Source organism: Pristiophorus japonicus, unplaced genomic scaffold, assembly GCF_044704955.1.
Source record: "Pristiophorus japonicus isolate sPriJap1 unplaced genomic scaffold, sPriJap1.hap1 HAP1_SCAFFOLD_1509, whole genome shotgun sequence".
NCBI classification, from domain to species: domain Eukaryota; kingdom Metazoa; phylum Chordata; class Chondrichthyes; family Pristiophoridae; genus Pristiophorus; species Pristiophorus japonicus.
In genome coordinates, this window is record NW_027251185.1 from 1 (window position 1) to 21503 (window position 21503).

The 21503-nt window shown below is 44.2% G+C and overlaps 1 long non-coding RNA gene across 1 annotated transcript in view; it reads left to right on the plus strand.

The window, feature by feature from the left end:
* The first annotated feature begins 4161 nt into the window (after nucleotides 1-4161).
* Nucleotides 4162-21503, plus strand: part of LOC139242887 (uncharacterized) — a 50756-nt gene continuing 33414 nt past the window's right edge. Inside the window, exons 1-2 of the long non-coding RNA XR_011589387.1 lie at nucleotides 4162-4317; nucleotides 4552-4670. This is a non-coding gene — a long non-coding RNA (uncharacterized lncRNA). The remainder of the gene's footprint in view (nucleotides 4318-4551; nucleotides 4671-21503) is intronic.

Sequence of the window (21503 nt, forward strand, 5' to 3'; positions counted from 1 at the left end):
CTTCTTTCTTCTTCTACCCTTCTTCTTTCTTCTTTCTTCTTCTACCCTTCTTCTTTCTTCTTTCTTCTTCTACCCTTCTTCTTTCTTCTTTCTTCTTCTACCCTTCTTCTTTCTTCTTTCTTCTTCTACCCTTCTTCTTTCTTCTTTCTTCTTTCTTCTTTCTTCTTCTACCCTTCTTCTTTCTTCTTTCTTCTTCTACCCTTCTTCTTTCTTCTTTCTTCTTCTACCCTTCTTCTTTCTTCCTTCTTCTTCTACCCTTCTTCTTTCTTCTTTCTTCTTCTACCCTTCTTCTTTCTTCTTTCTTCTTTCTTCTTTCTTCTTCTACCCTTCTTCTTTCTTCTTTCTTCTTCTACCCTTCTTCTTTCTTCTTTCTTCTTCTACCCTTCTTCTTCTTCTTTCTTCTTCTACCCTTCTTCTTTCTTCTTTCTTCTTCTACCCTTCTTCTTTCTTCTTTCTTCTTCTACCCTTCTTCTTCTACCCTTCTTCTTTCTTCTTTCTTCTTCTACCCTTCTTCTTTCTTCTTTCTTCTTCTACCCTTCTTCTTTCTTCTTTCTTCTTTCTTCTACCCTTCTTCTTTCTTCTTTCTTCTTTCTTCTACCCTTCTTCTTTCTTCTTTCTTCTTTCTTCTACCCTTCTTCTTTCTTCTTTCTTCTTCTACCCTTCTTCTTTCTTCTTTCTTCTTCTACCCTTCTTCTTTCTTCTTTCTTCTTTCTTCTACCCTTCTTCTTTCTTCTTTCTTCTTCTACCCTTCTTCTTTCTTCTTTCTTCTTCTACCCTTCTTCTTTCTTCTTTCTTCTTTCTTCTACCCTTCTTCTTCTACCCTTCTTCTTTCTTCTACCCTTCTTCTTCTACCCTTCTTCTTTCTTCTTTCTTCTACCCTTCTTCTTTCTTCTTTCTTCTTTCTTCTACCCTTCTTCTTCTACCCTTCTTCTTTCTTCTTTCTTCTTCTACCCTTCTTCTTTCTTCTTTCTTCTTTCTTCTTCTTTCTTCTTCTACCCTTCTTCTTTCTTCTTTCTTCTTTCTTCTTTCTTCTTCTACCCTTCTTCTTTCTTCTTTCTTCTTTCTTCTTTCTTCTTCTACCCTTCTTCTTTCTTCTTTCTTCTTTCTTCTTTCTTCTTCTACCCTTCTTCCACCCCTCGGAGTCAAGGCTGACTTGCTTCCACACTAAAAATGAGTTCTCAGGTGACAGAGTCCAATGCGGGACCTACAGTCTCTGTCACAGGTGGGGCACATGGTTGAAGGAACGGATGGGTGGGGTTCTTGTGCGCTCCTTCCGCTGCCTACGCTTGGCTTCAGCTTGCTCCTGGCAAAGAAACTCGGTGTTCAGCATCTTCCCGGATGCTTTTCCTCCACTTTGAGCGGTCTTAGGCCAACTTTTTCAAGGAGGCTTTGAGGGTGACCTTGAAGCATTTCCTCTGCCCACCTGGGGAACGCCTGCCGTGTAGGAGTTCCGAGTAGAGTACTCGTGTCAGGTATGCGGACGATGTGACCCGTCCAACGGAGCTGATCGAGCGTGGTCAGTGCTTCGATGCTGTGGATGTTAGCTTTGCAGGAATACTGACATTGATGCGCCTATTCTGCCAATGGATCTGCAGGATCTTGCGGAGGCGGCGTTGGTGGTAGTTCTCCAGTGTTTTGAGGTGCCTGCTGTACATAGACCATGTCTCTGAATCATATAGGAGGGCGGGTAACACGACTACTCTGCAGACGATGAGCTTGGTGCCGGCTTTGAGATCCTGGTCTTCAAACAGTCTCTTCTTCAGGTGACCGAAGGCTGCAATGGCACACTGAAGGCGATGTTGGACCTCGTCACCGATGTCTGCCCTTGTTGACAGTAGGCTCACAAGGTATGGAAAATGGTCCACGTTGTCCAAGGCCCCGTCGTGGATTTTGATAACTGGGAGGAAATGCTGTGTGTCGGGGGCAGGTTGGTAGTTCACTTAATATACACATCTCGGTCAGACTGATGCATTCTCAGTTTAGAAAAAGCAATTGTAAAGTATAATAAATTATGTGGTGAGGTGATCTGAAAGCTGTGCCTCCGTTGTTCATTGCACCATACACTTCTCTATACAAGTCATAAACTGAACACTACTTGACACCTGATAAATGCAAATATAATGCACTATTTGTGATATTGCTCAGCTTATTTAATGTATCGGTACCGTTACACTTAAGAGAAAAAAAATTATACGTCAGCTAACGCACTTCAATGTTGTACAAATACTTATTTTGTGCATTAGTCTTAATTTATCACCTTTAAATTGCTCTCTAGCCTACCACCACATGTGATAGACCTATAATCGCCGAATTTCAGAATATTTTGAGCCATATAACACGAGTGAAACACTGGAAGCTACAAGCTTGCCACAGTTGGTGGTAGGGATGGTAGAACTTGGGGTGCTGGATTAAGAAGAAACAAGCCATATATAGCATTAAAGTGCATTGGCTTAAGTGATTTTTTTTCTCCTGTAATGTATTGATACTACTATGCCAAATATGCCAAACACAACTGAATGTTCAGAATGCAGAAGCTGGATCACAGGCTTTATTGCCAAGATAGTTTGGCCTTCTTGTATCATAAGAACTATTTCACCGAAGGTTGTAATAGCTGAGTTACCCGTTTTCTTTTTAAACTTGCTTTCTCCTTCTCACTCTCATTTTGCTGATCAGTGCACTTAGTGAGGCAGAGAGGAAAATCAAATTACACTCTGGCTTCTGCCAGTGCCACTCTTAGATTGGTGGTAAGATGTATGTGGGTGGACTGGTTGCTGACTTTTTGAATTTTCTCCCCTTGACAGGAAATGCATGACTTCCATACATGACAATTAATCACAAGGCATGGCTGAAATTAGAAGCTTAATGGAGTGAATGATTCAATTTGCATTCCTTCCATTCCCCTCGATATATGTATTGTCACCCCAACAACTTGCACTCAAATATTGCCTTGTCAAGTTGAAATGTCTCAAAATACAGCACACAATTAACTTTTTTTTTTTGAGTGCATAACCGTTGGTATGCAGACAAATTCCCACAAACAGCAGTAAGATGAATGACCAATTAACCCGCCTTTCGGTGGAAAAGTCTCCACCACTTAAAATAACCTGTATTTATAGAGCGCCTTAACATAATAAAATGCCCCAAGGCAGTTCACAAGTTTTGTTTGATAACTCTCTTAACACCTAGCCACATAAGGAGATATTTGTTCAGGTGACAGAAAGCTTGGTAAGAAGCATCTTAAAGGAGGAGAGGTTTAGGGAGGGAATACCAGAGCTTTAGGGCTTAGGCAACTGAAGGCACGGCCGGCAATGGTGGAGCGATGAAATGTGGGGATGCACAAGAGGTCAGAATTTGGTTGTAGTGCTGGAGGAGGCTACAAAGGCATGGAGCGATTTGAAAGCAAGGATGCTAATTTTAAAATAGAGGTGTTGCTGGATCAGAAAGTGCAGTGAATGAATGGAACTTGGTGCAAGTTAAGGGGCTCAATTTTTCCCAGTGCCGTTTTTTTGGCTTATTTCAAAAGTTATGCCTGACTTTTTGGGCCCGACTACGCCAAAAAAATAACTTGAAAGTTTCCACGTTCTAACTTTTGAAATTGGCGCCGTGCAGCCTGTCCTTTCGCTTCGGGGGGTGGAGCCTAATGTCTGCCGAAAAAGAGATACTACCCACCCCCCCCCCCCCCAACTTCTGTGCATACACGGGAAAAAAATGACACTTTTTACGTAACTGCTATGGGCGCGCATGCCCAGTACACTTCCCGGTCTGCATTTGGCCATTTTAAAAGAGCCAGTTGTGTGTGAGAACTTTAATTCTCAGTGGAAAAAATCTGAGCTGCAATATGGCGCGCGGCTCAAGAACCAAGAATTTCTCACAAGGAAATTGAGGCACTGGTTACTTTAATTGAGGCCAGATGGCAGAGATCACATCTGAAAGTTTCGCTAAAAGAAATGCAGAAACGCTGGAACTAATGCACAAGATTACTGTGCAATGGTGACCACCTGAGGTCTGGAGGCCAATACAAAAAGAAGTGGCAGGACCTTGGTCAAGTAGTTAGTGTAAGTAATATTCTCATTTATTCACTGAAATTGCAATTGTAAATGTCCCACCCAGCAGAAAAACACCCTCTCTAAAAAGTTATATTTTCATCTTTGCAGAGGAAGGTGGCGCACAACAAAAGAGAGCGAACTCGAACAGGAGGAAGCCCGGCAAATCTGCACCCACTGATACCCTTGGAAGACAGGGTCGCTGCTTTGATGGGTCCTGCCTGGAGAAAAGCAACCACCACTGCAAAAGCTGGGCCCACACTCATGGGAGAGGGTAAGTCCTGCAAATTGCACAGTCTGGCTTTGCTAAAAGTTATGTACTGCGTGGGCTAGCCATGCTTCGGTTCATGGGGATGTCTCTGTCAGCTACACTTCAGTTAATGCCATGTAATTTCATTCATCGTGGTCCTTCAAATGAGCCTGCTGCCTGCACTGTGTGAGCCTACTCATGCCACCCTGCCCCCCTCCTCTGCTGCTAACCATTTGTCTGTTCTGTTATATTTTGCAGAACTTGAGGCCAACCTTGCCGAGACTGAAGCCGATGCAGAAGAAGATTCAGACGCAGATGAGCCTGAAGAGGAGAACATCTTCCAATCCCACCTTCCAGGACAAGAGCATGGGGTGAAGGTGAGGGAGATGAGGAAGCCCCCACTGTTGTACTCATAGAAACATAGAAAATAGGTGCAGGAGTAGGCCATTCGGCCCTTCTAGCCTGCACTGCCATTCAATGAGTTCATGGCTGAACATTCAACTTCAGTACCCCATTCCTGCTTTCTCGCCATACCCCTTGATCCCCCTAGTAGTAAGGACCTCATCTAACTCCTTTTTGAATATATTTAGTGAATTGGCCTCAACAACTTTCTGTGGTAGAGAATTCCACAGGTTCACCACTCTCTGGGTGAAGAAGTTCCTCCGCATCTCGGTCCTAAATGGCTTACCCCTTATCCTTAGAGGAGGTGCTAGTGCTGGCCATTGAGGTACAAGCCTCTTTTCTGAGTAGTACAAGTGTTGGGACATTCCATGGTTTTGCACAGTCCGAGGCGGCGGGTTCCAGTGGGGTGCAGCGAGGCACACCCAGAGCGCCGTCCAAGGCTGCCGAACCCCAAGGGATGTAGCAAGCCGCACCTAGGGTGAGGAGGGGAAGAATAGCTCGACAGCTCTCTCCTGAGGTGCAGGATGTAACAGATGTGGTTCAGATGATGGCAATAAGTGGGGAGAGCATTGACCTTACGCGATCACTCCTGGACACCATCAGTGGGATGGGTGATGAGGTATTGGGACTATCGGGAGAAGTACACACTCATGAGAAATGGGAACATTGTCCGGGCGCATTAGGGAGGGAATGCTGCAGGTAGCCAATACACTGTCGATGAACATGAGGGAGGGAATGTCGAAGGTAGCTGCTGCAATAAGGGAACACGCCCAGACCCCGCTGCCTTTGACAGAATCAACTGCCACTCTCACTCCAATCCTCAGACCAATCTCTGAAGAGGCCCAAGCCGGGCCTTCCACATTACTGCCTGCCTAGAACCCCCATCAAGAAGTGCGCATTACCCGAGATGCTCGAAAGAATAAACTTGGTACCAACCCGAGAAACGCTGTACGCTGGCAGGGGTGGAGTCAACAAGACCAAACGCAACGGGCGGTCTTAGAATAAGGTGCAGCAGAGATGGGTGTAGCCTTTCTTTGCTGCTGTTGTTGTTATTGTTACTGTTGTAACTGTTCTTAAATTAAAAGTTTATTGTAAGTGATGTAAATTTACAAGTTTAAAAGTTTCAAAGTGATCTCAAATGAAAACTTTAAAATTTGATACAAGAATATTTTTAGTAAAGTTGAATTAAGTACAAACAAGTGTTAAACTTTTGAATAAAATATATAATAAATTATAACTGAATCCGTTTCATTAACACAACACATTACGGAACAGGTCCAAACAGTAAACATGGTCCATTTGGAATATTTGCCGATGCGCCTTCAGGCAGCAAAGCATTCATGAATGAGCGGCTGGTGCAAGGCTCAAGCAATTGTTAAAGAGGCACGACGGCCCGCCGTCTTGCTCCGGGTTCAGGTAGTTGCATGGCTTCCTCGTTCTCTTCCTCCTCGTCATCCGCATCTTCCACCTCATCATCAGCCACTCTCACCTCAGGTGAGTCTTCTACTACCATCTGCTGCTGCCTCATGATGGCTAAGTTATGCAACAGTGAACTGATCGACAACCTCGGGGGAGTATTGCAAGTAGCCTCTGGAATGGTCCAGGCATCGAAAACGCTGCTTCAAGATGCCATTGGTCCTCTCTCATGCTGTGCATTGCAATGTGCGACATGTTTGTACTTCTGGTCGGCTTCCGTCCGAGTTACACATAGGGGCGTCATGAGCCAGGTGGCAAGGTCGTATCCTTTGTCCCCCAGCAGCCAGCTCTGCCCTTCTGGCTGCTGCTGAAACATGGCAGCTATAGCACTCTTGCATAGGATGAACACATCATGGGTGCTCCTAGGGTATATTTCATCAACTGCCATGATGCAATGCATGTCGTCACAGACGAGCTGCACATTCACAGAGTGGAAGCCTTTTCTGTTGCTGTATATCTCGGAATCCTCCAACGGCGCTCGCAAGGTAATGTGGGTACAATCAATGTACTTTTGGGAAGACAGCAATCCTGGAGAAGCCCACAACCGTGTCACGTGTTGCCTGGGCGGACATGGGAAACTTTATGTTGTCATTCCTCTGGGCATTTAGTGCAGCAGTCACCTGCCGAATGCAGATATATGTTGAGAAATGGTCCACACATCTCCAGTTGTGGCCTGGAATGATCCAGATACATAAAATGAAAGTGCAGCTGTAACCTTTACTTCAACTGACAAAGCAGTCCTCCTGACGCTTCTAGGGTGCAGGTCTGCTTTTATTAACTCTCAGATCTTGGTTACAACTTCTTTGCGGAAACGCAGCCTTCTCACACAGTCTGCATCACTCGGGTGCAGGTATGAATGCCTGTCTCGATATACCCGATGTGGGTAAGGCCTCCTGCCCATCATCCTACATGCTCTGAGGTTCCTCAGGAGGTGATGTCTAATAATCTTCTCCACAGCACAATCATGCAGAAGGCTTGCACGAGGTATGGCATTGTCAATATTGCCCCCATAATTTATTTGTAGCTTTGCAAGAAGCTCAAGTATGGACCTCCCCTGGTCTACACATGCGCAATAGGCTTGCTTAGAACGGGAAGCTAGGCATTCAGTGAAACAAAGTCTAATGCAATTCTTTAATTTTTGACTTTCAAAGTACCACTCCACTACCGAACATCTCCTCACCGGGTCGAGGGCCGGCAGAATCACTCCCTTGACTGGAGAAGGGCTCGGCTTCCACCACCCGCTGCACCCCACCTCCAGGCTTCTTTTGAAGCTGCTGTATAACCTATAGTTCTCATCCCTTCAGTTCGGCTTCCACTCCACCCCAATCCCACCAGGCTTCTTTTGAATCTGAGTACCCAGAGCCCCTGTGTCTGGGCGAGGGAGCGATTCTGCCGACCGACACTCCGAGCCCGGTGAGGAGACGTTCGGTGGTGGCGTGGTACTTGGAAAAAATTAAAGAATTGCATTAGACTTCCATTTTCTTCCCTTTGACTTTGAAAACAATAAGCTTTATGATGCATATTTTTTGCCTTCTAGACTCCCTCCAAAAACTTGCCTAAAAACAATGGCGCGTTCTGTGCTGATTGTTCTTATGTGCGCTGCTTTTTCTTATGTGCACTGCTTTTTCTTAAGTGCCCAGAAGGTTTTTTGGGAGTGGTTGCATGCACCGTCCTAGGAAAAATGTAAGTTGCCAAACTTGCTTAAATGTGAAAAGCTGATGCAGACATCAGGTTATGTTCCCTTGAAGCAAAAAAAATCCTAACCTGAAAAAAATCATAACTAACTGAGTTACGCTAGTGCAGAAACTTTGGGGAAACTTGGAGATTTTAAATTACTCAAAACAAAAACCCGGCGCAGATAACAGGAAAATTGAGCCCAAGATATGGGCAATGTTCCCTTTAAGCTGCGCAGTTGCACAGAGCTCTCGGGGTCCCACGCAGCCCGTGAGCTGGCTTTTAAGTTGGAAAAAAAAATACACGTGTAGAATTTTGAATGGGCCGTGCAGCCTGTTAAAGGGACCAAGCGCCCCAGAAACAAATTACAGGGAATATTGCATATGGGCAGCAGATTTTTGATCAGCTCAAGTTTAAGAAGCAAAGTAGGAGGCCAGCAGGAGAGCATTGGAATAGTTGAGTCTGGAGGTAGCAAAGGCATGGATGAGGGTTTAAGCAGCTGATGGGCTGAGGCATGGTTGAGTAGGGCAGTATTACGGCAGTGGAAATAGGTGGATTTGGTGATGGAGAGAATATGGGGTTTGAAGCTCAGCTCACGGTCAAATAGTATGGCAATGTTGTGAATGGTCTGGTTCAGCCTGAGACAGTGCCAGGGAGAACGATGGAGTCGGTGGCTATGGAATGGAGTTTGTGCAGGGACCAAAGGCAATGGCTTTTGTAATGACTCAAGAGTCTTGTTACTGTAAACTGCCTCAGGTGTAAACCCGATCCAACTTTATTTGCGTCCAAGGTACTCACATGACATAGTAACCGTGCTTATATACCAGTGACCGCGCATACAGCCCGATGACCTCTGACAGTGGTGCCCTCTGGTGTCTGGTGACCCCAAGCATCAATACATAACAGCTTTGATTTTCACAATATTTAATTGGTGACAATTTCTGCTCATCTAATACTGAATGTCCGACAAACAGCGTGACGAATTGGAGGCAGTGGAGGGGTCAAGAGAGGTGGCGGTAAGGTAGAACTGGATGTGATCAGCGTACTTGACATTGTTTTCAGATGTTGTTGCCGAAAGGCAGCATGCAGATGAGAAATTCCGGTGGGCAAAGATAGATCCTTGTGGGATTCCAGAGATAATGGTGCGGGAATGGCAAGAGAAGCCATTGCCAGTGATTCTCTGGCTACAACTGGATAGATAGGAATAGAACCATTCACGCTTATTGCAGACAGCCGTCTATATCGGGAAATGGCATTAACCATTTGCCAGTACCGTAGGAATCAATTGCAAAGACGCCGCTTTAAATGCGGCAGCTATTTTGGGCAGTTCAATAAGTGCTTACCCTGTACTTACGTGGATTTATGAAGGGGAAGTCCTGTTTGACAAATTTGATGGATTTCTTTGAGGATGTAATGAACAGGGTGGTTAAAGGGGAACCAATGGATGTGGTGTATTTGAACTTCCAGAAGGCATTTGACAAGGTGCCACATAAAAGGTTACTGCACAAGATAAAAGTTCACGGTTGCGGGTAATATATTAGCATGGGTAGAGGATTAGCTAACTAACAGAAAACAGAGAGTCAGGATAAATGGTTCATTCTAGGATTGGCAACCAGTAACTAGTGGGGTGCCGCAGGGATCCGTGCTGGGACCCCAACTATTTACAATCTATATTAACGACTTGGAAGAAGGGACTGAGTAACGTTGCCAAGTTTGCTGACGATACAAAGATTGGAGGAAAAGCAATGTGTGAGGATGAAACAAAAAATCTTCAAAAGGACATAGACAGGCTACATGAGTGGGCAAAAATTTGGCAGATGGAGTCTAATGTTGGAAAGTGTGAGGTCATGCACTTCGGCAGAAAAAAATCAAAAAGCAAGTTATTATTTAAATGGAGAAAGATTGCAAAGTGCCGTGGTACAGTGGGACCTGGGGGTACTTGTGCATGAAACACAAAAAGTTAGTATGCAGGTACAGCAAGTGATCAGGAAGGCCATTGGAATATTGACCTTTATTGCAAAGGGGATGGAATATAAAAGCAGGGAAGTCTTGCTACAGTTATACAGGGTATTGGTGAGGCCACACCTAGAATACTGCGTACCGTTTTGGTTCCCATATTTACAAAAGGATATACTTGCTTTGAAGGCAGTTCAGAGAAGGTTCACTAGGTTGATTCCCAAGATGAGGGAGTTGACTTATGAGGAAAGGTTGAGTAGGTTGGGCTTCTACTCATTGGAATTTCGAAGAATGAGCGATGATCTTATCGAAATGTATAAGATTACGAGGGGACTTGATGAGGTGGATGCAGAGAGGATGTTTCCACTGATGGGGGAGACTAGAACTAGAGGGCATGATCTTAGAATAAGGGGCCGCCCATTTAAAACTGAGATGAGAAGAAATTTCTTCACTCAGGGTTGTAAAACTGTGGAATTCGCTGCCTCAGAGAGCTGTGGAAGCTGGAACATTGAATAAATTTAAGATAGAAATAGACAGTTTCTTAAACGATAAGGGGTTATGGGGAGCGGGCAGGGAAGTGGAGCTGAGTCCATGATCAGATCAGCCATGATCTTATTGAATGGTAGAACAGGCTCGAGGGGCCATATGGCCTACTCCTGTTCCTATTTCTTATGTTCTTACCTATTTTAAAGGCTCTGCTGAGTTCAAGCAAAGTCGGATCTTCAAGCAATTTCAATTAGCTGTTCGCACCTGGTTAAAGTTTGATTACTTTGGTGATGAGATTCTGGATGCAACTGCTAACAATTAGGAGAGGCAGTTGCTAAATGGAGATTTCTTGTTTTAAAAAAAAATGTTGGTTACTTTGTTTTTTGTTTTCACTGTCCACCACGTATAGCGCATTAACACACCCAATCTAAGCGGAAGCGTTACAAGGACACCCTCAAAGCCTCCCTGGTAAAGTGCGACATCACCACTGACACCTGGGAGACCCTAGCCGAAGACCGCCCAAGGTGGAGAAAGTGCATCCAGGAGGGCGTTGAGTTCTTCGAGTCTCAACGCAAAGAGCGTGAAGAGGTCAAGCGCAGACAGCGGAAGGAGCGCGCGGCAAACCAACCCCACCCACCCCTTCCCTCGACAAACATCTATCCCACCTTTGACAGGGTCTGTGGCTCTCATATTGGACTGTTCAGCCACCAGAGAATTCACTTTGGGAGTGGAAACAAGTCTTCCTCGATTCCGAGGGACTGCATATGATGATTTAAGCGTTGGGGACTGTATTGGTTGAAGGAAGAGTGTTGTCCAGGACAACTTTGTTTTTTTGAATAAAGGGCAATTTAATATCTCAACCAAATAATGAGACTCTCAGTATTGTCCTATACTGTCAGCCTTGATTATGAACCGAAGTCAAGTTTGGGCTCAAGTTTCCCCAGGAGTTGCTCCATTTTTTTTTTGGAGCAACTAGATTTTTTTGGAGTAACTTAAAAATCACAATCCTCCCTATTTAAGTTGCTCCAGTGTAAGTGAGTTAGTTAGGTTTTTTTTTTAGTTCAGTTTTTTTTTCAAAAGGAGGCGTTACCAGCCACTTAGGCCTGTTGGCCATTTAAGCAAGTTTAGCCAGCTAAAACTTACTCCAAACTAACTGAGGCCTCTTTTGTACGTTCTGAAAAACCTTGCGGTGAATTAAGAGATCAGCGCAGGTAGCCAGAGATTGGGGTCGGGGGGGGGGGTGGGGGTGGGGGTGGAAGGGAAGTTAGAGGATTCTCCAAAGCATTAAACACTTCACTTTTAAAGAAGCATAGAAACCATCATCATAAATAATAATTGAAAAATAAATCAAGTAATAAAAAATAAAAAGTCCTACCTTGCCGACTGGAGCACTCACTGGCTAAGCCCTTCGGCCAGGGCTAGGGGCGGGAGACTTGAAGCCAGCAGCAGTGTACCACTTATTGTCCAGGACTTCTAAGTTGTTCACCGGTTGCGGAGCTTGATGGATCTGACCGCAGCAGTGGGCTAAAGTCCCGAGAAATGGAGAGGTTCCTGCTGCTGCGTTGTGGTAACATTGCGTCGTATCGTGGGAAGGGGGCAGTGGGGTAATCTGGTGGGATTGACTGCAGTACAGACTCCAGTTGGGTTGAGGAAGTCTATAAACCATCAATCATTTCCTGTAGTTGGCTGTGTGCAGATCCTGGAAGAAGTTAGGGGGTGGGGGTGGGGAGTGGCGGGTGTCACAGCAAGTGTAGGTTCCCAGCTGAGGCAGACACTGCTGTCCCGATTGTGATCAGGGCTACATGTTGAGTAATAGGTCATCAATACCCCAGAAATTCTTGCTGTCAGTTATTGTGAAGCTACGTTTTTTTTGATTTAGTAGCAGTTGCCGCACGGTTTATCAAGCTTTCATTGATCTAGTTGTGAGAGATCTCTGCGTATCTCATAGTGGAGGGCAATCAGTCGCTGGCTTCCTCGGCCCTCTGTGATATATTCACAGAGCCCAGCACACATAGCTTTCTATAATGGCAGACAGCATCTCAGAAGTTCCGGAAGCTTGTGGTCAGCTGGCTCATTTATTCACCTTTAGTTGCAGTAACACACTACGTCACATCCACAGTGTGGAGCTACAACATTACATTCTTACAGACATTACACTTCTCCCTCCTTAATGAAGATGTTGTTATAACAAACATTATACATAACTTGCATGTTTATACATAACAAAGGATATGGACTTATTTTGCCATATTTATAAATTTAACTTAACCACTTGTTTTCTATTTCGAAGAGGATACCTTTGCTCTCGAACAGAACCTTCCAAACATGGTGTCGAATTTAAACTCATTCAAGGCTGATCCCGAGGAAAGTTTTCCTCCAAAGGATGCCCTTGATTTACATTTGAACTCTCTCTAACTTCAAACTGTTTGTCTGCCTGACTTGGACTCAGACTTAAATTCTAATTTTCTCTTGGATTTGTTTCCAGTACATTTGATGTAGGATATGCTACTGGTGTATCAAAACTATCTGATGAGTCAGAAATAATTGAATCATTCCCACTTTCAACTCCTTCCATGTCTGTAGGTAAAATATGATCTCAATATGAATAAACCTAATCTGTCCACTATCAAACATCTGCATCAAATATGTGCGAGGACCACATATCTTCACTACCTAGTAACCATGTTACCCATTTATGGTCATGGTTCTTCACACTCGCCTTCTGATTTAATTTCACACTTCTCTCTTTTAGTCTACCTCTAGCATGATTCTCTTTCTGTCTTAATTGTGTCTCTTCTACGGACTGTGCCAAGTTTGGTTTTAATAATGAGAATCTGGTTCGTGGCTGTTGTTTTAGGAACAACCCTGCTGGTGTTCTACCAGTAGTTGTGTGTGAGGAGCATTACAATACGTAATCAAAAAATCAGCCAATTTGTGATCCAATGACAACTGTTGTTTCTTTGGATTTGGATCTAACATTTGTTTTATGAGGGTACATTTTACAATTTGTACAGTGCGCTCTGCTGCACCATTCGAAGCAGGATGGTATGGTGGAACCTTGGTATGTTTCACACCATTTTTGCTCGTGAACTGTGCAAATTCTTCTCAAGGAAATTGTGGTCCATTATCCGAAACAATTTCTTCAGGGAGGCCAAATGAAGAAAATAATTTTTGCAAAATGTCCAATGTTTTACTTTATTTTCCACATTGGAAACACCTCGACCCACTTCAAATGGCTAGCGATCACAATTAACAATTGTTGTCATTCCAGCTCAGCAAAATCAACATGTGGCCCTTGCCACACCCTAGGAAGCCTTTTCCATGGCTGTAATGGTACTTGTAGTGTCCTTACACACTACTATAAATTCACACGTGGCACATTCTGCAGACAAGGTCACTCTGTGACCTGAACCTTTATTCACAGGACCAAGAAGTGTTGACCCTGCGTGGGACCTCCCTTTATATACCTGGATAACCAGGTGAGGAGTGTCTCCCAGAAGTTCACCCCCTGTGGTCAAGGTGTGCATTTCTTAGGTGTATATAGTATGCAGTGTTGTCATGAAGGTTTCAGTTACATGAAGGTTGCATACATGACCGTACTGATGGTAGTTGCTTGCTTACCGATTGGCATGTCGTACACTGACTCACGATGTACTCTATCTTTATCAAGACCTGGCCACCATAAGTAACTGTGTGCAAAACTCTTGGTCAAGCACATTCCCAGGTGCTGGTCATGGAGGTCTCCTAAAAATTTGGACCTGAATTTATTTGGTATACCACTCTTGCACCCCACATGATACAATCTTTATTGACTGATAATTAATTCCTACGAATGAAGAATGGATAAATATCTTTGTCTGTTACCTGGTTTGGCATTCCATTTGCAATATAATTATACATCTTTGACATCACTGGGTCACGTTTGGTTGCTCTACCAATCTCTCCAGCTGTGACTGGCAGTTCATCAATGTATGAAAAATAAAATAATAAAAAAAATAAAAAAACATTTATTAGAAAAAGGAGCAGTTAAGTGTCTGGAGTGTCCCCCAGATCGGGGGGGCACTTGATCTAATATTTATTTTGTTCCCCCCCCCCCCCCCAAAAGAGTTGTATGAAAAATAAAACACTTCTTCCCTATCGGGTGTAACTTGTGATGGGGAAGGCAATCTAGACATTGCATCAGCATTACTGTGATCAGCTGATAGTCTGTATTCAATATCATATGTATATGCTGACAAAATCAAAGCCCATCTCTGCATTCGGGCTGCAGCTAATGTTGGAACTGGGGACTTTGGATGGAGGATTGCTGTTAGGGCTTATGGTCCGTAACTATGGTAAACTTACGACCATACAAGTATTTGAAACTTATTGACCCCAAAAATTAATGCCAAAGCATCCCTTTCGATTTGCGCATAATTACTCTCTCTGGCACTGAGTGCGTGAAGCAAAACCAATTAGTCTTTCCTCCTCACTACATAATACATGAGAGATTACTGCCCCAACTCCATATGGAGAGGCATCACGTGCTCGCGTAATCTCCTTAGGTATGTCATAATGAACTAACATGGTGCTCTCTACCAATTTGCTTTTACACTCCTTGAATGCTATATCGCAATCTTCTGACCACTTCCAATGGGTCTGTTTTTTAATAGTTCATTCAGTGGATGTAATACTGTAGCCAAATTTGGTCGGAACTTCCTATAATAGTTCAAAAGACCCAAAAATGATCGAAGTTCAGTGACATTCTTGGGAGTGGGTGCATTTCTGATTGCTGATTGGATGTAAACCATCTTTGTCTACTCTGTACTCTAAGTACTACACTGAGTTTTGAAATAACTCACACTTAGCACACACTTGTACTCTGTGCTTCTCTAGCCGTTTTGAGGACTTCATTCAGTATGTTACTTTGAATTTGCCTATTTGGTGCTGAAATTAGTATGTCATCTAAATAACATACTACCCCTTCAATACCTTGCAAAATCTGGTTCATCACCCCCTTGGAATATGGCAGGGGCGGAAGACACTCCAAACGGAAGCCTATTAAATTGATACAGGCCTAGATGAGTATTTATAGTCAAACATGATTTGGACTCCTCATCTAGTTCAAGCTGTAATCGTAAGATCCAGTTTTGAGAAGGTCTGACCACCTGTCAGTGTTGTGAATAAATCTTCTATATTCAGCAATGTATTGGGAACATTACCCTCTAGAACCTGGTTTACGGTTACTTTATAATCACCACAATCTCACCTTACCATCGGACTTGGGTATAACAACAATGGGTGTAGCCCAATTACATCGATCGATCTTACAAATAATGCTCACAGTCTCTAGTCTTTTGAGTTCTTCCTCAACTTTCTCCTTGAGTGCAAATGGTACCGAACGTGGCAGTAAACCGATCTAGCGTCCCTCGTCTTGAAGCCTTGGATTGGACTGCCCGTTTCGCAGAACACCTTCGGATAACTCTTGATAACATCATCTGTTGATGCAAATCTCGTTTCAACCTGAAAAATCTCACTCCAATCCAGCTTCAGTGATCTCAACCAATTTCTTCCTAGTAAGACAGGCTTGTCTCCTTTCACTACTATTAGAGGCAAGTTCTGAAATTGACAATCACGTAATTTGTCGAGGTATAGCGACTTCGGTACTACACTCACGGATGCACCCGTGTCAACTTCCATTGGTATCTTGAATCCCACAACATCTATGTGGATGTTTTTACTTTTCGAATCGCTGTCCGTTAACCTCGTGCTCCTGATGATGTTTAACTCTAACATCTCCTCATCCTGTTGTTGCTCTTCCATGCTATGTGGTCTCTGGGGATTTCTACTCATAGCTTTGAAAGCTGGTTTACCCTTCAGTCGGCATGCCTTCGCAAGCTGCCCAGTCTTTCTGCAGAAGAAACTCTCTGCTCAAAGTTGTCCATATGTGAAGACAATGTGTTGTCCCAGGCACCTATATCACGACTTTGGTGCTCTGTTAGAATTTATAGTTTCTGAGACTTTGGGCCCCCCCACCGCCTTTTACTTTGAATCGGCAGGCGATTCACCTCGGTTAACTGACAACCGTAATTATTATTTAATTCTCGGGAATATTGATCGGCCATGCCCATCGACCTCACTGTCTGCCAAGCAATCTCAAAAGTCAAGTCATCTGTCGTCAATAACTTTCTTATTGCATCATTTTTCATCCCACAAACAAATCGGTCCTGCAATGCTCGGTTTTGAAAGTTTCCGAAATTACAGTGAATAGATAGCTTGTTTAATGCTACAATGTACTCAGATATTTTCATCAGCCTTTTGATTTTGAAAACCGAATTGATAGCTTTCAGCAATTTCTAACGGTTTGGGGTTCAGCTTAGTTAAATCTCTTTTTAAGCACTGTGTCCTTTGGCTCGTCAGGCACAAGCAGACTTATCAGCATTTCATACAATTCAGGACCCGCTTCAGATAAGAAAATCGCTCTCCTATGTTCTAACACAGCCCGTTTCTGATCAGCATTCTCTGGAACTTCGATTATATTGTTTGCAGTAAAATGCATTTCTAGCCGGTCCACATATGCCTTAAACCTTTCCTGGTCACGTTTATATTCACCTAAGTGCCACATTACTCCTATGGGTGCTGCCATTTTGTCTCTGCAGTGCAGGGGGATGGGAACCAATGCAGGGAGACAGAGGGAAACAAAAAGGAGACAAAAGCAAAAGACAAAGGAGATGAGGAAAAGTGGAGGGCAGAGAAACCCAAGGCAAAGAACAAAAAGGGCCACTGTACAGCAAAATTGTAAAAGGACAAAGGGTGTTAAAAAAAACAAGCCTGAAGGCTTTGTGTCTTAATGCAAGGAGTATCCGTAATAAGGTGGATGAATTAACTGTGCAAATAGATGTTAACAAATATGATATGATTGGAATTACAGAGACGTGGCTCCAGGATGATCAGGGCTGGGAACTCGACATCCAGGGGTATTCAACATTCAGGAAGGATAGAACAAAAGGAAAAGGAGGTGAGGTAGCATTGCTGGTTAAAGAGGAGATTAATGCAATAGTTAGGAAGGACATTGGGCCCAAGTTTCCACATGATTTGTGCCTGATTTTTAGGATCAACTGGTGGAGAACGGACTATCTTAGAAATCGCAATTCTCCACATTTTTTTTTCTGCAGTTCTAGTCAGTTAGAACAGTTTCACTTTGGAACAGAATTTTTTCTTCAAAAGGGGGCGTGTCCGGCCACTGACGCCTGATTTCAAAGTTTCCACAGTGAAAACGTACTCCAAACTAACTTAGAATGGAGCAAGTGAAGATTTTTGTAGAACTGAAAAAACCTTGTCTACACATTAAAAAATCAGGCGCAGGTTACAAATTAGGCATCCAGAACGAGGTGGGGGGGGGGAAGGGAAGTCATTAAATTCTATAATAAATCCTTATTTATACTTATACAAATATTATACAAATAAATCCAACCTGAATAAAAATGTATAAGCAAAGAAAAGATTAAATAAACCATCTTCCTACCTGTGTGAAAGTGCTTCAGCCAGGAAGAATGCTGCAGGAAGCCTCAAGTTGAGGCAGCCGTTCGTTCCCACGTGGGGGGGGAAGGAGGCAGCCGTTCGTTCCCGGGGGGGGCGAGGAGGAAGCCGTTCCCGACAGCGGGCGGGGGGGGGGGAAGGCTGCAGGAAGCCTGACAAGTTCAGCAGCCATTTCCCGACGGCAGGGGGGGAGGCCGTCGGGAAACGACTGCCTCAACTTTCTGAGGCTTCCTGCAGCCTTCTCACTGCTGCAAGAAGCCTCAGTGCTGATATGCTGATGGCAATGTGCTTTTATTAAAAAATGTTCAAAAATTAAACAGCTACAAAGAACTACAAAAATGGCCGAGTGCCAATGTTTCGTTCACACTGCGCGTGCGCAAACGCTCCAATGTGCACGCGCAGGGTTGCTGGCAGGAAAAAAACTAATTTAAACGGTACCCGCCCCCTCCCACTTACAAAATATGCGCGAGTGGTAGGCTCTGCCCCCCTGGCGCCGCGCCAAGCAGACATGGAGCTGCAGGGCGCTCCAGAATCGCGCGGTTTTTTTTCCGGCGCCGTTTTCGGCGCGAAAAACGGGTGCCCAGCTCGGAGGGGCGCCTGTTTTTTATCGTGTGGAGACTTGGGGCCATTAGCTTGGATGATGTGGAATCTATATGGGTAGAGCTGCAGAACACCAAAGGGCAAAAAACGTTAGTGGGAGTTGTGTACAGACCTCCAAACAGTAGTAGTGATGTTGGGGAGGGCATCAAACAGGAAATTAGGGGTGCATGCAATAACGGTGCAGCAGTTATAATGGGTGACTTTAATATGCACATAGATTGGGCTAACCAAACTGGAAGCAATACGTGGAGGAGGATTTCCTGGAGTGCATAAGGGATGGTTTTCTAGACCAATATGTCGAGGTACCAACTAGGGGGAGGCCATCTTAGACTGGGTGTTGTGTAATGAGAGAGGATTAATTAGCAATCTCGTTGTGCGAGGCCCCTTGGGGAAGAGTGACCATAATATGGTGGAATTCTGCATTAGGATGGAGAGTGAAACAGTTAATTCAGAAACCATGGTCCAGAACTTAAAGAAGGCTAACTTTGAAGGTATGAGGCGTGAATTGGCTAGGATAGATTGGCGAATGATACTTAAGGGGTTGACAGTGGATGGGCAATGGCAGACATTTAGAGACCGCATGGATGAATTACAACAATTGTACATCCCTGTCTGGCGTAAAAATAAAAAAGGGAAGGTGGCTCAACCGTGGCTATCAAGGGAAATCAGGGATAGTATTAAAGCCAAGGAAGTGGCATACAAATTGGCCAGAAATAACAGCGAACCCGGGGACTGGGGGAAATTTAGAACTCAGCAGAGGAGGACACAGGGTTTGATTAGGGCAGGGAAAATGGAGTACGAGAAGAAGCTTGCAGGGAACATTAAGACAGATTGCAAAAGTTTCTATAGATATGTAAAGAGAAAAAGGTTAGTAAAGACAAACGTAGGTCCCCTGCAGTCAGAATCAGGGGAAGTCATAACGGGGAACAAAGAAATGGCAGACCAAGTGAACAAGTACTTTAGTTCGGTATTCACTAAGGAGGACACAAACAACCTTCCGGATATAAAAGGGGTCAGAGGGTCTAGTAAGGAGGAGGAACTGAGGGAAATCCTTATTAGTCGGGAAATTGTGTTGGGGAAATTGATGGGATTGAAGGCCGATAAATCCCCAGGGCCTGATGGTCTGCATCCCAGAGTACTTAAGGAGGTGCCCTTGGAAATAGCAGATGCATTGACAGTCATTTTCCAACATTCCATTGACTCTGGATCAGTTCCTATCGAGTGGAGGGTAGCCAATGTAACCCCACTTTTTAAAAAAGGAGGGAGAGAGAAAGCAGGGAATTATAGACCGGTCAGCCTGACCTCAGTAGTGGGTAAAATGATGGAATCAATTATTAAGGATGTCATAGCAGCGCATTTGGAAAGAGGTGACATGATAGGTCCAAGTCAGCATGGATTGGTGAAAGGGTTTTTGAGGATGTTTCCAGTAGAGTGGACAAGGGAGAACCAGTTGATGTGGTATATTTGGACTTTCAGAAGGCTTTCGACAAGGTCCCACACAAGAGATTAATGTGCAAAGTTAAAGCACATGGGATTTTGGGGGTAGTGTGCTGACATGGATTGAGAACTGGTTGTCAGACAGGAAGCAAAGAGTAGGAGTAAATGGGTACTTTTCAGAATGGCAGGCAGTGACTCATGGGGTACCGCAATGTTCTGTGCTGGGCCCCCAGCTGTTTACACTGTACATTAATGATTTAGACGAGGGGATTAAATGTAGTATCTCCAAATTTTCGGATGACACTAAGTTGGGTGGCAGTGTGAGCTGCGAGGAGGATGCTATGAAGCTGCAGAGTGACTTGGATAGGTTAGGTGAGTGGGCAAATGCTTGGCAGATGAAGTATAATGTGGATAAATGTGAGGTTATCCACTTTGGTGATAAAAACAGAGAAACAAACTATTATCTGAATGGTGACATTAGGAAAAGGGGAGGTGCAACGAGACCTGGGTGTCATGATATATCAGTCATTGAAGGTTGGCATGCAGGTACAGCAGGTGTTTAAGAAAGCAAATGGCATGTTGGTCTTCATAGCGAGGGGATTTGAGTACAGGGGCAGGGAGGTGTTGCTACAGTTGTACAGGGCCTTGGTGAGGCCACACCTGGAGTATTGTGTACAGTTTTAGTCTCCTAACTTGAGGAAGACCATTCTTGCTATTGAGGGAGTGCAGCGAAGGTTCACCAGACTGATTCCCGGGATGGCGGGACTGGATCAACTGGGCTTGTATTCACTGGAGTTCAGAAGAATGAGAGGGGACCTCATAGAAACGTTTAAAATTCTGATGGGTTCAGACAGAGTAGATGCAGGAAGAATGTTCCCAATGTTGGGGAAGTCCAGAACCAGGGTTCACAGTCTAAGGATAAGGGGTAAGCCATTTAGGACCGAGATGAGGAGAAACTTCTTCACCCAGAGGGTGGTGAACCTGTGGAATTCTCTACCACAGAAAGTTTTGAGGCCAATTCACTAAATATATTCAAAAAGGAGTTAGATGTAGTCCTTACTACTAGGGGGTTTAAGGGGTATGGCGAGAAAGCAGGAATGGGGTACTGAAGTTGCATGTTCAGCCGAATGGCCTACTCCTGCACCTATTTTCTATGTTTCTATGTTTTCTTTGCAGACAGTGTGCTCGTTGTTTTACCTCGGATTTTGTAGCTATTTCCAAAGACAGAGAAGCTTCCAAAGTGTCTCTGTCGGCTGGCTGAATCCTGTACCAACAAAATTTCAGCCTTACATCTTTCGAAAAATTCCATCTCGTCGCCAAATGTGATATATTCACAGAGCCTAGCACACACAGCTTTCTACATTGGCAGACAGCATCTCAGAAGTTCCAAAAGCTTCTGGTCAGCTGACTCATTTATTCACCTTTAGTTGCAGTAACACAATACGTCCACATCCACAGTGTGGAGCTATGTCATTACAAGCTTACAGACATTACACCCACTGACACCGATCCCACTGCAGCAGGCGAGATCTCCGAAACACGACACACCACACCAGCAAGCCCCTCGGTCATGGCTAGATGCGGGAGGCACGCATAACTGAAGGGGAGAGGGATGTTTGCACTGAAGATAGTCCAAGTAGATAATGTGAGGAATGAGGGAT